The sequence below is a fragment of the Zosterops lateralis genome (genome assembly GCF_965231275.1).
Source record: "Zosterops lateralis genome assembly, chromosome: 2".
Taxonomy (NCBI): Eukaryota; Metazoa; Chordata; class Aves; order Passeriformes; family Zosteropidae; genus Zosterops; species Zosterops lateralis.
The window spans coordinates 110,736,733-110,755,563 of NC_139763.1; the positions used below are offsets into that span (position 1 = coordinate 110,736,733).

At 37.5% G+C, this 18,831-nt stretch overlaps 1 protein-coding gene across 3 annotated transcripts in view; it reads left to right on the forward strand.

Annotated features, from left to right (window-relative positions):
* Positions 1-18,831, forward strand: part of ROBO1 (roundabout guidance receptor 1) — a 690,041-nt gene that overhangs the window by 228,672 nt on the left and 442,538 nt on the right. The gene's annotated exons all lie outside the window — the stretch shown is intronic.

Here is an 18,831-nt window from a genome sequence, read left to right on the forward strand (position 1 = left end):
TGTGCTAAAACCTAGTCAATATGTCCCTGACTGTGGATGTTTGCTAAAGGAGACATACAAAAAAATTTCTTCTAAAAAGACAAGTTTATTTATTCCTTGATTCTTATCCAATATAGATTTTGAAGGTGAAACTATATTTTTCATTGAAAATATTTCCATTTTAAAATTTTCCTGCTAAGTTTGTTGTGGGTTTTTTTTAGAAACAACATATAAATTTTAAAAACTCACAAAATTAACTCTGATTTTAACAAAAAAGCCCCCTTATTTCCAAGATTTTGACAGCATTAGAAATACTACAGTAAGTGTATCCAAAATCATTTGTTTGTAAAGAATGCAATGTAGAAACAAACAGGTTATAAGAACAAGTTTTTTTAAAATGAGCAAAAGATCCAGAAGGTGCACTGAAGATAATTTTTTTTTAAATTACTTCACTCTTGGGGCTTGAAGACAGCCCTGAATAATTGTGCACTGTTGTTTAGGTTATGCTATCACTGACTTTGGAAATATTTCCCAGTGTGCACATTTGTGGTTTGGTTTTCCCATGATGCAAATGTTAGGTTCTCATGAAAACAATCAAATGAAATTATTTAATTCCTGATTTTATTTTTTTTTTTAACCTTACTTGATGGTTGAAGACTTATTATAGTTATTACTTATGTATTGAGTTTACATTAAATCAGCCTCTGCATGGGGTCAGGACATTAGGGAAAAAAAGAGTTTTGAGGTTTGCATGTTAATACTGTTTGAGGGTGGGTTCTTTGGGGGGTTTGTTTTTTGTTTATGGTTTGGTTTTTTTAGTATTATTATTTTTTAAGTACTTCAGCAGATAAAGATGGAATTTCTTGAATTCAATAGTGGAAGAAGATAAGTGAATAGAATGCAATTTTCTTTAATTCATTTGTCTATTGGGAAGTAACCCCTATGAATAAAAATTACGGCTGCTCATAAAGTAATCCCATGTATACAAGCAGCTGTAAGACTTCTGATGTCTGTTTCTGGTTAACACACATGCCTGCTACATAACTCCTTCCAGGTTTGTTACTGAATGAGGGTTCTTTCTTTCTTTTTTGAAGGGAAATTTACTCCTATAAAGTATTTCTAATCTTTTAGAACTTAATGGCCAAATATTGGTCCCAGTGCTAATAAGTTTAGCACTTTTCTTACAAAGCAGAAGATTGAAGAAGGCACCAGGAAATTAGTAATAATAAGAATCAAAAATGATAATTAAAGTACTTCAATCCATTGTTTATGGATGTTTTTATTATCTCATATGGTCGATGTGCTCAAAGTAATTTCTACATGCTCTTCTCTCCAGGCAAACATGCTGAAACTTTCAGATTCTCTTGTTTACCTCAAACTTTAGATAGTTGTCCAGGAATTGAGGGGTTAGGGGAAATGCTGTGACTAATATCTGAATAATCAACAGTAAGTTTATATTCTGCATTGAAAATTAACTTGACTGGAAACACCTTTAAGAAGAGCTGCTTTTAATAAGGCATTTAATATTTATTTTAGTTAGAAACTCAGCTGAAGCAGTGTGAAGGTTGTAAGGTGTGCAAAACTCCTCAGGCCAAGACTACGATCCAGCTTAACTTGTTTTATGTTTATGCCAAGAAACAACTGTTGGAGAGGTACAATCCCAACAGGAAGTGGAGACCAGCTTTACATTCCTAATGCATGTGTTTATTCCTGATGTATGATGGTATTTCCCTTCTCTACATGTCAAGGAGGTGGAGCATTCCCCACCCTGACAGTTCTGCCATGAAAGACAAATCCATTCCTGGAACGGGGTTCAGCCTGCACCAAAGTCCTGCCCAGAAAAGGTCTGGGCTGCTCAGGAGCTGCTGCAGGGCTGCAAGGCACAGACCTCCAAGTGGCTTCACCTCTGAGGTGGCCAGGTGGTTGTTGTTAATGCCATTTACTTTTTCTTGGAGGATTATGTCTAAGTTTTCATGGTGATGTATTTTTTTAATGGGAGAAGCAGTGCCCTGAGAACAATGTATACCAGCACAAGCTGAAGGCCTCTCAGAAGAAATACAAAAAAAGGTCAAATGGAAAGGAGGAAAAAAAAAAAGGTTTTTCATACAGACTAGGCTGATGTTGCTCCTACCTGACAAAGCTTTGATAGCCATTTTTAGTAATGAAAACCTTACATTTTGTTTCACTTGGGTGAAATGATTGCTTTTTCCAATACTGCCATTCCCCACCACCCCTTCAATTTTTTTATTTTTTTTTTTTTTAGTTTTGTCAATAGAGCTATGAAAAGTTTCTGTTTTAAAATATCCTGATTACAATAAAAATGCAAGAAGTGGTTAGTCATACTGCATAAAATACAGGAACCCAAAAGTCCCTGGACATGTATTATTGATGGTGTTACTGTATGTGAGCGAAATGTGTAAGTGAATTTTATCATGCTCTTTCTTTTCTTAAAAAAAATTAATCTGTGTCACAAGTTCTCAAATTCACGCACAGTATTTGCAACTCAACTCTCAGTAGTTAATCTGAGGGCAAAAAAAGATAGAGCATCACTTTTTTTCTTGAATGAAATAACAATAATAACTAAACACCAGCTTTCCCACATGAAATAGTTTTAACTTTGAGATATCTTAGTTTCTTATGATTATAAAGAAGTCAGGAGCACCCAAAGTAAAATCTTGTTTTAAAGAGCTGTTTTCTTCTTTGTGAGTTTAGTATTCATGCAACCAAGTTAAGTTCTTGTTTTCTTTATCCTGAGGGGGCCAATTGAGAGAGAAATGTATTGGTAACTCAGTGCTCAGGGCAAATTGACCCCTGTGTTGGCCAATGGCATGGTTGAGACACTTCTGATGATGCTTTTGCTTTGCTTTTCTTGCAGCAATCAGTTAGGTACCTGAAAGATCCACGGGCTGTACTGGGGTGTTCCCACCAGAACGCACAAGTTCTAACACGACTTTCCCGCGTCAGTGATGGATCATTCCTGGCTGAGAGGTCAGGAGTGAGCCTGGTGTCAGGCTGAGTGCAGGCCTGCTGGGGCATGTCCCATGGTGAGAACACCAGCCTTTGTCCTTGGGGCAGGCTGGCAGTTTGTGTGTGCTCAGGCATTATTGCTCACCGGGTAAACAATAGCTCATGAAGCCATGGTTGGCTCTTCGACGTGATCACCTGTTTGTACCTAAGTGTAGTAGTTGCTCTTCACACACGTATACACGTATCTAAAATTCCCATCCAGGTTCTTACATGCCTCTCAGCTAGATAGCACCTTCCTTTGATTTCTTTTTTTTTTTCTTTTTTTTTTTTTTTTTTTCCCAAGCTTTGAAAAGTTCTGTTTCTCTGTTCAGGTGTGCCACGTTGACTCCAGTAAAGTTGACCCTTATATTGCCCAATGGCAATATAAGCAGCAATAAAAAGGAAAGGTTGGAGTGCTGGCTTTAAAAATCATACTGCAGCTAGATATGAGGGCATATAGATAGCCTAGTTCACATATTTCAATATGTGAACCTCTCCATATTTCTGTCTAATCCTTCTGTATTCAGATGACTGATAGAAATGAAATGCACCATGAGTTTGTGTGTGGTTTCCTTGTGATCCCTGATCCTCAAATCCTTTTCAGGCTATGGCTGAAAAGGTGCTGGTTGGTCGCTTGGTTATGTTCCAACAGGAGCATCAAAATGCAGTGCCTTGTCTGTAAGGGAGGAAGGAGGAAGCTGCTGTCAAGCCCAAATGACATGTTTTCTGTTTTCTCTATTGCAGCATTTGTACTCCTCACTCCTTGATTTACTTTTCGGAAATATCTGGGTTTTCATCAGGGAAATGTCTGTGTATGAAGGTTAAAGTTAACTCAATAATAATTAAAAAAACCAAAACCAAACAAATGAGTTTTAGTGACCCATTAAAGCATTATATTACTTCTAGTGTTTGTATTTAAAAAAAAAATCTCTAAAAAGGGAGTGTAAGTTTTGATATGAGAGTAATTTTTGGGAGCACATTGTGTACCTGAAAGCTTAAGGAGTGGCTATTTTTTAGGAAGGGATGGATAATTTTTAGGAAATCATTAAGTTGTAGTTGTTTTCTGGTAGAACAGCCATAATGGCATAAAAGTTGGCCAAATATTTGCAGAAGTCTGAGTGATAAACTAGAATCAATTGGAAATCTTCTCATTTGGTTGTCTTGATTTCCTGTTTTGAAGGATTCTGTTTTGTAGGGTATGTAATCTAGGAGCATTTCTTTTTTTTTTTTTTTTGATGTTCTGCAGAGGTAGTGAGTCATGTGGAAGTCAAAGGGCGAAGCAAAAGGGCTTGATATTAGAAGTTTACTAACATTTGTCACCTCTTCTGAGATGCACTAAATGTGGTGTAGATCTACTTTTTTCTAATATAACACAAACATATAAAAGGAGAAAATTTGCTACCTTCCTGTATATCCTTCAACTCATATGTGGATGCTGTTTGCCCAGGCTTTTTTATACAGGAGCCCAATGCTAAAATAAAATGGAGAGTCTCACCATGAGGGAGATCCAACCCTGCAGCTCATTTCTGCAAATGCTATTAGGTGGAATGTAACATCCAGATGTTGTCTCATGCACTTAGCTCATAGGCAAAGCATTCCCTTAGTAATATGATTCTACAAGAAACCATAAAACAAAAATAAAACAAAACCCAACAAGAGATGCTTAAAACTTGTTTGGTTTTAATTGTCATGATAGCCCCTTCCCTTCCTACTTTCAATATAAAATTATTTTTTTTTTAAGTTCAGGTCAGGATATGTTCTTGCTGAGAAAACTCAACTAGTATGGTGGGATTCTACTTGAGTGATTTCAAATGGGAAGTAAGCTCAGGAGTCAGTTTAAGTGTCTTTCAGTTTGAAAAATACATTACCCAAATTTTTACCCTCAGTTGCATGAAACTTGCTTTTGAACATAAAAATTTTAAAATAAATGCAAAACATACTTTAGATAGTGCTGCAAGATCTCAGAGGGAAATGCACGGTAATTATAAAATCATGATTTGATCTCTGATCACCTCTATCTTGTCAATACTGAAGCCTCCATCTTTGATTTTGAAGAAATGATGGCTCACAGTGAAAAAACCTGAGCAGTATAGGGTAGTTGTATGCCTGCATTAATTTTTGATAGTGATGCAGAACAGTGTTGTATTGAACAATATTGGACAATGTTTGGAATTAGAGATAACTACACCTTTTAAAAAACGGGGTTTGGTTCTCAGTTACTGAGTCAAATAGGCCCACTTTTCATGAGTACTGTGCCATATTAGGCCTTTGGGGGGAAGATAGTTTTGAAATATTTCTTTTTTGGTTGTTGGTTTTTTTTTTTGTTTATTTGTTTGGTTGGTTTTTTGGGTTTTGTTTTTTTTTTTTTAAGGCTTCTGAGTTATTTGGATTTGCACAGCAAAGAAGGAAGGAAAAAAAAAAAAACAACAACATCCAACAGATTAATAGTGTAGGGCACTGTCACCTAAAAAAGGTCCCTAATTCAACAAGTACAGTTTTGTAAGCCCTTTTTTCTCCCCCACAAAACACTTATCCCTTCTGCTCATCATTCCCCCATAAAAGGAGGAAGACAAAAGAATGGGGTTATCCGCCTTTGCTTTTGGAGGAGTCAACTAAGTTATGGTGATTTCACAATCTTGGAAACTTTATATTTGACATGATTAATACAATACCTGCCTTAACACCTGCTGTGGCATGGAAGCAAACAGTGCCATGACTGTCTGCAGTTCTTCACCAACAGAAAATGTTTGGATTTCTTTTTATATTGTGGTATTACAGATGGTTGCCTAGGCCCAATGTATTTTCATTATGTAAAGGTGCTGCACAAATACAGCAATGAATGACAAGAAGAAAACTCATAATGAGAAAACAAACTGAGCTTTTATGCGATTTCTGGGAAGACTTACATAGACTTAAGCTACCTTTTCCATGAAGTCAATTGTGCATGAAGTTCTCACAGAAGTCATGCCTGTCCAGAAACATGTTTGAAATGAAATCCTACTGCCATGTAGTACGGAATGCTCATGGACTTGTAGGGGTGGGATCTGTTTGTTCAGCTTGGGAAAGCATTGTTAAGAATTTAATATTTTGTCCAGCTAATTTCTACTTCCTGAGCTGAATCAGTTATTTATTAATATTAATATTTAGAAAGGCAGTTAATTGTTGGCTAAATAATAAGGGAGAGTTTGAGTATTAAAATATTCAAAAAAAATGAATGGTTTTAAGAAAAGAAGGAAAAAGTAAACCACAAAAAGACAAAAGCTTGTAATAACCCCATGCTCATTGGTGAAGGTCAGACTTATTCAAAACAAGCACTTCCAGTCTGATATAGTAGTGTCATGTTGATACAAGTTATAATTTGGGTGGTGAACAGAAATAAGCAATTACACAAGGATTAAATGCTGCAGAGCTACTAAGCACAATGATATATTACATTGTATTGTCAGTCAATCTTTTACACACATTTCTTTTCCCAAATGTTAAGAAAGAGTGAAACATAATATATTGTATGCAAGATAAAATTGTTGCTTTAATGTTGATTTCCCAATGTATTTAATCTCCCATTATATTTGGATTTACATTTTTATTGGTTTCTACGTCATTATTTTTGTGTGCTGTGGCATTAGTTTTTTAAATTGCAACTTTGTGCTTTCAAGCATAGCCATTTTCATTTGAAAGGGAAATACTGAAAATGTGCTAAAGAGACCTGACTGTTATACAATGCTTTTCAAAGCTTTTTTCCCAGGATTTAAGGGCCAGCCCTCCCATTTGACCTGGAGGAAAACAAGTGCCTCTCTTATCTAAGTGTAGATCTCCAAAGCTGGAAATATTGTATGGGAAAAGAAGTATCCTGGTTTTGTTTTCTTTAGAAATCATTATGATTTAGTTTGGACTAAAGTCACTTAAACTGTGTGGGCTTGCTAGGAAGGGTTTGTTGCACATTTTGAGTGAGCATCTGGCACACATGCAACTGTGCCATATGCAATCCCAGTGTCTTTAGAAGGTGAAAGGCCAGTGTAGTGGTAATTTTGCCCTCTTTGCGCCAGATGTTAAAGCTCTGCAATGTCCCTGAGTGACCATTAGATCACAGGCAGCTGGGATTGGAGGTTTATGTTTAATTTATTTTCGTGCTATTAATCTATCTGATTGTCAGAACTCTCTCTTCCTCATCATTTCCAGAAGTCCTTGTATTTAAGGGACAATTTATTTTCCTTTATGATGGATCAGTTTTATTTTTGCTCTATATTTACATAGAAGAAGCCTGGAATCCATTTTGGGGGGGATAACACTGAGAGTGGCAATATATAGATCTAACAACTCATTAACATCTAAAACACATCTGAATTTATTTTATGCACCATGTTACGGATTAAAACACATTTCCATGATCACCTTTGTGTTTCAAAATAAAAACCCAAACCAACAAAAACTCAACAAAATTACAAAGGAAATAGCAGAAAAGCCACAGAGTAAACAAATTAAAACCCCCATGTGCCACCCCTCTCCCACATTGCAGGTATTTTTTTCATTTACAAGTATATTTAGATGTAGACAGTATGGTTTTATGCTCTTGGCTGGAGATGGCTTCTTTAGTTTTGCATTTGTGGTTTTATGTGGGCAGGGAAGAAAGAGAGAGGGAATGCTGGGGGAATGGAAGAGATGATGACAACAGTAATAAGGGAAAGAGGCTTGGCATTTCCTAATGGTAATTCTTGGAATATTTTAAGCTAACCGTGGAGAGAAACTGACAGTACTGTTTTAATTTATTTTATCATCAAGATGTTTTCTTGCTTCAGTAGTTCATAGGCAATTTTAATAACTTATTGACTTAAACACTGTGGTTTTGGCTTACCTTTAAGGGGAAAAAATCTGTGTATTTGATCCCTGGATTTGTTCCCCCATATCCCTGCCTACTGTCATATTAAATATTTGCATCACTGGGACAAAAAGAACACTTTTTGTAATTATTCATTTTCTCCATCAGGTGAAACTTTTTATCCAAATGGGGCATTAATGACACTGTCAAAAGGAAGGGATGGTAGATTCTGCAGGAGTAAATTATTTGCTGCTGTTCAAGCTTCTGACATCCACCCTCCTTCCCTGGCCAGTGCCAAACCTGCAGACAAGCTATTGCAGGAAGAGGTGATGGAATGGCTGGATGTTCATCCCAGTAATCATAATCTCAATAACTCTCACCTGCTTGTCTAGACATAAGACATTCATACTTCCCAATTCACTTTCTTTACTTTGGGTTTAGCATGCATGTGTCCAATGTGCTGCCTTCAAAGACAGTTCTGAAAGTTTTTATTGAAAAAACCCTGTGCTCTTACCTGTGGCAGACTTGTTTTTTATCAGCTCAGAAGCCTGTGAACAGCAGCACAGGGTCCTATTGGGGTTAGCAGTGTTCCCCAGGGAGCATTCCTGGTTTCAGTCCTCTTCAACTGATTCCTCAATGAGCTGGGTGAAGGCACAGAGCAGACCTGGAGCAGGTTTGCTGATGCTACAAAACTGGGAAGAGTGGCTGATCCACCAGAAGGCCATGCTGCCATTGAGGAAGACCTCGACAGGCTGGACCATGCTCATGGAATTCAGCAAATGCAGGGTCCTGAACCTGGGGAAGAATAACCCCAGAGACAGGTTGGGGGCTGAGCTGCTAGAAAACAGCCCTGTGGAGAAGTTCCCAGTTGTCCTGGTGGGAACCCTGCTGGCTTACAGACCTTGTGGTCAAGAAGTCCAATGATATCCTGAGGTGTGTTAGGAAGAGCAGTGCCAGCAGGTCAGGGAGGTGATTCTGTCCCCAGGGTGGGGGCTTTGAAGTGCTATGTCCGGTTCTGGGCTCCTCAGAACGAGAAATATAAGGAATTACTGGAGAGGGTCCATTGGAAAGTGGTTAGGGAACAGGAGCATCTCTTTTGAGGAGAAACTGAGGGAGCTGGAGCAGTTTAGCCTGGATCTCATCAATGTGTGCCAGTTTCTGTGAGGTGGGTGTCAAGAGGAAGGGACAAGTCAAGGGGCAACTGGGACAAACTGAAACACAGGGAGTGTCCTCTGAATATAAAGAATTCTTCCCTTGGTGGTGGGGGTTTGTTTGTTTGTTTGGATTTTTTTGTATATGGGTGACAGAGCACTAAGGTTACCCAGAGATGGTGTAGAGTTTGGTCTGGAGAGATTCAAAACCCATCTGGAAACTCTGCTGTGCAACCTGCTGAAGGTAAAGCTACAGGGGAGGTTGGACTAGATCATGGTGAGAGGTCTCTTCCAACCCTCACCATTCTGTGATTGTAACTACTGTTAGAACATTAAGTGCTTGAGCACTGTTAGCTGAAATTAAGAATGTGTAGAGAACAATACTCCTGGAGTTTCAACAGAATCAAAATTATGTAGATAAATAAAGAATACAGCAGGAGTTTGGAGTTTTATTGCATGAGTATAAACTCATACTTTGTTAGTTAATATAAATTCAAGAAAATAATTCCCAGTGATTCATAATGATATTTTTTAATTACAGTTAATCAAACAAAACACATGGATCTTTCCATGCAAATATTTTTTTCTATGATTAATGGCAAAAAGTATGGCATAAACTTAGGAAGTCTTTCTATTTTTATGATACTTCCTGTAGTGATGTCACAGAATCTTGAAATAGTGAATTTTTTAACTTACAGTGTTTACAGCGATGTTTTGCAAAATTGGTGATCTCATTATTCAAAATAATTTGTGTTAATTTATAGTAAATTCCATGCATGGAATCTGGTAAATACTCTGTTTCTGCAAACATTATGACACTCTTAATAAAGAGCAAGCAGAAATCTGCACAGATGTACAATAATTCATATTTATTCACTGGGGTAAACATACAAAGATTAACATGGCATTCTGTGTATTTAATACCTAATAAATATTATGTTTGTAGAATTACTTGTGAAAGAATTGGTAGAGATTTTAATGGTGATCCCTTTAATGCAAATAAGATGAAAATTTTCCCTAAATTAGCATTTGCAACTCACTTGGGTCAGTAGCAAAACTGTAATTACTGTTTAACGTGTCGACAACCCCTGTAGTTCATGTGTTTTATTTTAATCCTTTTAAAAAGATACTACGGTAGTAGTGAAATATTTCTCTTCCTTACCTCCTGCTCAATATTTTCATATTCAAAACAAGATGGACTTCTGGGAGTTATAGCAATGGAAGTTTTGCAATTGAGGCTTTTTGTGCTTCCTGCAGCACCTATTGTGAGGTATAGAGGACAGAAAAACCCCACCAACAGAGTAGTTTTATGAAGAAAACAGAATTAAGAAAATTCAGACTTTTAAATTTAGCCACGTGTGGCCTCGATAATGAAGCATGTACTGTTATTCGTGGGTTTTTAAAAAACAAGTTGGTTTTACTCTGATCTAATCTCTTGTGCTGACTTAGGTATTGATTAGCTCTGACTTTTGAAAGATATCTCACTGCAACTTCTATTCATTCTTAAACTTTAATTAGAACAGTAAGTTTTCTGACACCATGCCCTCATGAGCAAAGTTATTCACATACTCCTAACTTTTACAAACCTTGGGAATAATACTAAATTGGCTATATTTAGATAGAGGCGAATTGCTCTTGCTGTGATACAGAATACATGTAAAATAATCCATTAATACTTAGGACATATCTCTTAATTTCCTAAGAACACAAGATGTGCAGAGAGTAAGGTTTGGAAAACCCAGCTCTTGTCTGGAAACGATGCTGCCTGTCTGTAGTACAGACAAGCCTTCTGTGAGGGGCCCAAGCTGTCTCTTTATTTAAATAAAAGTCTGTATTTTTGACAACAGTAGAAGCTCTTGGAAATGCCTTTCCTAGCCAATGCATTTGGAGCCGTATTGTACACAGTGACAGCTTTTGAAGTCTGTATTTATAACACTGAGGACTTTTCAGCTTTCCACTGCAATTACAGCCAGTACATGGGAGTCAATGTGGGAGTTAAGGAGGGGGGATTTGTAGGCAATGTGGTTATGGAATAAATTTTAACAGCACAAGATTGTAGGAGGATTTTTTGTAAATTAAGTTTTTAAAATTTGCTAGTTTTTCGCTAGTACATGTGGTTGGGAAAGTTAATTTTAAAAATGGGGTTTTTGGTTTAGAGTCCTAACTATTTCTGAGGAAATGCCCGTTATAACTGTCTCAGTAAAAGGAAAAAAAAAAATCATACTGGTCTTTCAATATCACCCCAAAAATGTGATACAGAAGAAAAATCAACCATTATATTTTAGAAGAGGGAAAGGGTATTAAGAGGGATGTGATTTCTCTTGTTTGAATCAATTGTGTGCTGTAAAAACTCAAGGTTAGATTAAATCATTATAGAAAACAAAGGGTTTATAAATTTAAGATTTAAAATATAATAATTCAAATTATAAATACTGTAGTAGAGAAATAACCCTAGAATTGTAATGCTAAAACTTTTAATGTTTTTGATGTAAAAAAAAAAAAAGAGAAAAGAAAAGGAAAAAACCCAAACCCACAAACCAACAGCTCCGTAAACAACAACAAAACACCAAAATGTAACACCACTTATTTGTGCGCTTTTCTGCCACTCATAGATGCTGTATGTGATCTTTTATTGTAATTTGTCTTCAATCTCAGCATATCATTGATTACTTTTTTACAAAAATCCTCCCTTTTCTCACCAGTATAAGACTTGCTGCTACAGATTTTAAACCTTTCTAAGCAATGATTGCCCTATGTGATAAGGTATGAAAACGTCTATAAAGCAAAAGCTTCTCTTTTACCTCTATTTTCTTACTTTCTATAATTTTTCCTCTTCTGAGGGCCCAGCAAGAGTGTCCTGCTGTCCCAGGAGAGCTGGGAAGAGCCAAGCACACCTATGCAGGGTGATGAAAAAGGCTCAGCAGCACCCGCAGCTGCCAAACAGATGAGCAGCTTTTAACAGAGCTGAGATTCACAATGAGATCTGGGCCCAGAACTAATCAGATCTAATTAAGACAGACACGTTATGGTCCACTACTGTTGACAAGGTCAGGGTTCCTGTAGCTGTAAATGAGGCATGTTATAATTATGATCTAATTGAAAAGCTGGGAGCGATACAGAACCTGTGCACTGCTGGGCCTGAAAGAAAAGTTGCATTTCAGGTCCTGTTGTGTACCTTATTAGATTGTTAATGCTCAATTAGACAGCTGTGCATTTAAAAGGGGAAAAAAAAATAGGCGTGTGGCAGTTGCACATGGCTCAAAGAAAACCTATATGAATTTTCAATATCTTGGTGGATTCCATTCGTGGAGATTTGCTAAATATATAGAAATAAGCCATTTATTGGTTTGATATTGGCTTTACTTGTCACAACTTGTCTTGTTATACAGGAAGTCAAAGGGCTCCTAGGTTATTTTATCATGAGGCAAAAATACTGTGAATATTTTCCTAAGTGCAGTATGTGCATGCATCAGTCTGCAGTATGATAGATTAAATGTGGTGGCCATATTTTCTAGCTTTCATCTATCATTATCAAGCAAAGTGCTGTGGAGTGGATTTTTCATTCTAGACACTCTGGTACCTTCATTTCTAAGTATGACTTGACATACGGTCTTATAAATTATCATAAATTACCATGGATTGTGTCATGCCCAGTTTGCACAGTTCTGATCTCCCTTTTTGTCTGGTGCAGAATTTATGGATCTGAATTCATTAATTTCTATTTATGATACCATGTCTGCAATGAGATTCTTTGTTATAAAACAGGAGTTCTCACTGCCTTGAGAAGTCATTCATACACACATGAAGTGTATTGAAAAGTGCTACTTTTGTGGAGGGTTCTGCTTTGAATCCACTGAGCTCTTGCATGTAGCATGCAAATGTATGCAAGAATACGAGAGGTTCTGAGCCTAAAACTGCACTGCTTAACATGTATTAGCAATGAAGATTGCTAACTTTTTCCCAGTCTACAGGGAATTCCAATATTGCACCATACTTTTCATCTAGGTTTCCATACATTTTTCAAAAACATTCCTGAAGAGTTCCCTTACTCTGCTCCTTACCCAAATTGAATTTGAAAAGGCTGTGTAAGCTCTGTGAAGCCTTTTCATTTTGCAGAGCAACGTGACCATAACACCTGTGTGGTGTTGGATCACCCTTGGCTGGCAGTCAAATGCCCACCATTTCTCCCCATCATGAGCAGGACAGGGAGAACACAGGAGGAGAAAGGTAGCAAGGTGTCTTACCAGATTCTGTCACAGGAAAAATAACCTTGTCTTGGAAAAATAAATAAAATGTATAACTATAGGGGAAAAAATAGAGGGTTTTTTTCCTCTATAAATTGTTTCTCAAAAAATAGATAAACAACCACAAAAGCAAAACCAGGTTCTCTCCATGCTGCCTCTTCTGCCCAGTTTCACCATCCTAAATTCTCTGCATTCAGCCCTGAGCAGCCTGCAGGGGGTTGTGTGGATGGTACTGTCAGCACAGAGATTTCCCTGAAACTTCTTCCCTCTCACAGATTTTTTTGTCTACACATGTGGGCTTTTTGCAGCCTGGATTGAATCCTCTGCTTGGGCACCATATGGAACATCTCCTTCTTCGCTGACTTTGGTGTGTGCTGCCTCTCCTATTTGTCACATTTTTTTCCTCATCCTTGGCTATGAGCTGTGCTCTGCCTTTCTATACCCAGGCTCTCCCTGTGGGAAAGGCTGAGCTGTGGGCTCAGCTGTGCCCTGTGCTGGCTTGTCTGGAACCATCCTTGTCCAGCATAGGGTGATCCCAGCCCCTTCTCACAGAGGCCACCTGGCAGCCTGTCCTGTGTCAGCCCTTGGGCATCTGCACCCACTGCAGTCTTCAAAAAAAGAGACAAAATGCTGTGACTTGCTTTTGTAGCAGTAGCCAAATAAATGCAGAGTTGTACAAACTTTGTGTCAATCAATGGCTGGTTTGCCAAACCAGCACTGGCTGGCTGGTTTTTTTGTCTGATGGTTTGAAAGACAGGTTTCTTTGTGTATACCCTCCTTGTCTCCTGAGTTGTGCCTCCTTCAGGTGATCAGCAGAGTCAACTCAATGGCCAGCTAAGAGGTGGAACAGGAAAAACCTTCACTGCCTTAATGAAAGCCTGGGATGCTTCTGCCTTGTATGTATTTCAAGCTAGCAGAGTAACTCTTTGATCTGCTGCCAGAAGACTCTCACTTCCCTATCTTCCTAGGGCTGCACAACAGGCTTGCCCCCTCACTCAGGGGATTAGACAGCCTGAGAGATGGCAAATAATTATGTTGAACCTCTCTTATGCTGATTTAGCAATTGCTGTAACTGCCTGGGAAATGAAAATTCAAACAAAAATGCAAAAAAACCCAAAAAACACCCAACTCTTGAATTGTACACAACTGCATTGATCCCATAAATCTTTCTGGAGGTTTTGATTTAAATTTCAAAATAGTGAGTGGCTGAGATTTGAGTGTGTGACCAGACAACACGAGCATGGCTATTTATAGTTCTGGCTGTCCCACAGCAGCACAGCCATCCCATCCCCACCCATTCGTACAGCGGGAGCTGGAGCACGCAGGAAGCAGGAGGGAGCTCTGTTAGGAATGGCAGCTGTTTGGGGTTAGGCACCAAGCCCTTTGCTCTGGTTTGCAGCCTTGCATGGTCTGTGCAAGCCTCTGTCATCTCCAGAGCAGACACAGGAGGCTGAGTTAGCCAGCAGCAGGCAGCTGAGGCTGTTCGCATATCCCCATCCAAGTGGGAGCTGTGTCCATCCACACCTGCAGGACGTGTGCTCACTTCCATCTGCTCAACACTCTGCCAGGTCTTTGTGCCAGTTCTATTCTTCTTCTGTTGTTCTTTCACAGTCCCAATCAAAGGACTCCAGGGTGAGGCTTTTTGAAGAAAGCCTGACTTGTATGTTCAGCAGGTTTGAAAAGGATCCCTGACAACACTTAGTTATTGTCCTTTTGTGCTGATGACTCAAGATATGCTGCAAATAACGTTGTTTAGAGTAAAAGGTGAAGGCCTCTTGCTTGGTTGTTGCCAAAAAATGTTCAGTAACTTCTGTTCTTAGAAAAGATCTCCAAGAATTTGTTCTTTCCCTCTCTTGTCCCAAAATTACAAATATGATACAGTGATCAAATGCATTTTGGAACATTAACTATTCCAAGAGTTTATGGAGAAGGGAACAGATAATGATGGGAGTCAATGCTGTGTAATACGTGATGGGAAAGAATGGATTTAATTGAGAACACTTATTTCTGTAAAAAAAACCACAAGGACGTTTCACAGGAAGCTATTTGTAGAGTCAACATTCCTTTTAAAAGCTCAGTGAAAAATACACAGGCAGATGTTCCCATGTTCTATTTAAGCAATCTCCTAGAAATTTGCATAACAGCCTATCTTGTGAAGTATCATAAAGGGCATCTAATTTTTTATATATGTATTTGTTCAGATAATAGTCCTCTTCAGAATGACAGAAATGAAACTCTAAGCTCCTTTGCACCTCTGCACCTTCCAAACTATTCTAAATTTTTGTGCACAACAATATCAGATGTGTATATATAATATTATTTAAAATTTAACTTCTACAGAACTTGGCATTCTTGAATTGTCTATAAAGTTGCTCTAATATTAAATAAATTGCCTGTCTATAAATTGTTCTAATTTTCTTACCCTTCTATAAAGACAGGAGAGGTTAGGAAAGAAGTTAGATAAAGATACAAGAGGATAAGAAGATACTCTTTGATTCTGCAGCTGAAAAGATTTTAAGAGATTTTCCAGTCCCATATCTTTTCCTAAAATTAGTTCTAATTAATTTGGTGATGCAGCCAGTGAAACTTTGATCTTTGTGTAAAGGCATTTGCAGCTTTGTAGATGTTCCTATTGTTTTTGGTATCCTATGTGAATCAACTCTCACTTGGAAGAAAAACTGTTTGTATGTCTGTGTGTATTTTTTTTTCTTTTTTCTTTTCGATGGGAAATCCACATTTCTCTTTTTTAACATATTTCTTTGTGACTGTGCCTGCACAGATTAAGGCTGCTGTGACACTGACCCTTCCTATTGACACTGTGGTCTGGTCTATTTATCACCTACAGTAATTCCTAATTATTTAGAATGTATCATATGTCAAGTGCTGATAAACTTCAACATTATAGTCTTTTCCACATGAGTTATCATCAATATTTCATGGGGGATGGCAGGACACAGATTTTCTCTTCTGTTTTCTTTCAGCTGGACTTTGTTTTTCCTCTACAAACTACAGTGGGGGGGGGAAAAATACTTAATGTGTGTGAAGGACTTCAGCTGATCTGGCAGACTTCTGAGTGTTAGTTCTTTGGTGCTATCGGTTGTTTGGTTGTTTTTTTTTTTTTTTTTTTTAAACTAGGACTCTGTTCAAGGATGAACTCTATTCCTGGGTTGTTTTTGTTTTCTGCTTGGGCATGTCCTCCATATTGAGGACTCTGCAAGCCAAAGAGAATCACTCTGAAAACAAGACAATGTGCAAAATATTGAATGTTTGCTCTGTGGCAGCAAGATTAATGTCTGTTTGAAAGGGAAAAGCTCTGAGGAACAGCTGAGTTGCACTGTGTGCAAAAACTACATATCAGTTTAAGGATATTTATTTATTTATTTGTCATTTCCCTCACAAGACAGCACCTGGAATGTTGTTAGATATGCAAGCATGTTTAGTGGTCTTAATCTGTAGAAAAAGTGCTGATTTTGGTCAAAACTCAAGACTCTGTGAATAAAAGAGAAGAATGGATGAATCCTACATGTTCCACATTTTAGTTTCTTTCACTAGGGCTTGTGAAAATTATATTATTGATCTTTCAGCTCAGGCTCCTTTTTCCCTCTCACTGTATTTCTGGACTACTTATAGCTGCATCCAACTAGCACTATTTATGGGGACATGGTAGAAACAAAAGATTATTCTGCTGGGAGCAACTGGATTATAATTGCATCATAAATGTCAGGAATTACAGCGGCCATAGCAGGATAATGGATCAAGGCAAAGCAGGAATATTGATGTGTTAGTTATAGGCATGCATCTTTCCATTTCTTTTTTGCTCCAGGAGCACTTTTAAGATGTGAAAGATACAGGAAAAACATGGTTAATCATAGTTCCTTAGAAGTCTTATCAGCCCTCAAGTGAAGATTAGTACAGATTTACAAAATAGAAATGTTAAATTAAAAAAAAAAAAAAAAGGATGACGTTTTTGAAGGAAAAGTGAGATCTTGAATGTTGTTTCTATTGTTAGATGATAGAGTGGCTTACCATGAGCTTGGGGAAGGTGCAACTCATGGGAACAACAGTTCTCCAAGCAGAGAGGAGGGAAAGGAGGATTGTGTGACATGCAGCTCCACCACCATGGCTGTCTGTTTCATCTTAATAAAACTTCCCCTGTATAAGAAGGTCTTGTGTAAAAGCTTTTATGTTATTTGTTAAACCAAAACACCATACTGAAGATTTCAAGGGTCTTATCTAAGGTGAAGAAAGTAAATTATTTGAAAAGAAATTGGGGAAAAAAAAAACAATCTCAGTACTATCCTCAGTCTTTACTACTTCAAACAAAATACAGTAAATCTTGTCTCAAGATTTTTTAGTAAATAAATAAGAATAATTTTTAAAAAAATCAGTCAAATTCTTAGTAACTTACATTCCTTGTCACAATGGAGAATTATTCAGTTTGAGGGCAAAAATGCTCAATGTTCAACTACTTGAAGTAAAAATCTTTGAAAGCAAGCACAGTGGAAGCACACATACCTGTCAATTTATAATTAAAAAATGATTGAGTAGTCTAATCACTAATACTTGATAACTTTTTTTAAAATTGCTCCCGGCAGTATTTTGATCTTAGAATTTGCCCTCAATACTTAATTAAAAAAAAAAAAAAAAAAAAAAAAAACAAAAAAAAAAACAACCCCATAGATTATTAACTTTCTTCTCTGGACTATCTCAGGAAAAATGTTCTCCAGAATATAAATGGAGAATAATAGAGGGGAGCATTTTGTGTTGTTGCTGTGTAGTGTTACCCAGATAAGGGTGTTACCACACCTGTTGTGCAAGAAAGAATATTTCAGGAATTATTTCTTCAATTTGGTCTGAATATTTGAGAGGGGGGTGTTTTTTGTTTGGTGGAATATTTGAGGGGATTTGTTTTCCCCTTTTCTAATTCTACAGTTGATTTTTGTAAACGTACCTTCAACTGTTAGATTGCAACAGAGGAATCTATAACCAGTTTGTGAAAGTGAATGCCTTTTTGATAACACTATCTGCTAGGCACAAGGATGGCTTTCTCTGGTATTTTCATTTTGCTAATCCCTTCTTCTATTTAGCTGCTCCAGTAGTTCAAGTAAATCTAGAAAAACTACATGTTGCTCCAGTGCACCCAGCAACAGGAATTGTCTGCACGAGTTCTCCTGTAATAGCATGGATGCATTGGCCATGGAGTAGATGGGCTTGAATATTTCTGCTTCTGAGGTTTAAGTCAACTTATGGAGATAAAATTTTAATGTCTAATTGTTCTCTTCTCATAAATAATTGTTTCCCTCCTGTGTCTGCCCTGTGAAACAACAGGGATAAGAACTGACAGAATTCTGGAGTGTAATTGTTTCTCTTGTGTCTCCTCTGAAAGTTCATGGAGTGATGGTGTGAATTTCCATGAAATTTGGTTTTTGAGCATTGCTCCTGGAGGAAACAAAACACTAGGACACAAGAGAAAAAAATCTGATCTTCACTCCTCAGATTTGTAGCTACTGCATTTTCAATGAGCAAATGGACTCTGGCTTGTCGATGAAGTGCACCAGGACTAATTAGAGCATAAGCTCTAATTGCTGTTCTTGTGTGCTAGTTACTAGAGGGAGAATTGTTTGCTACTTACCAA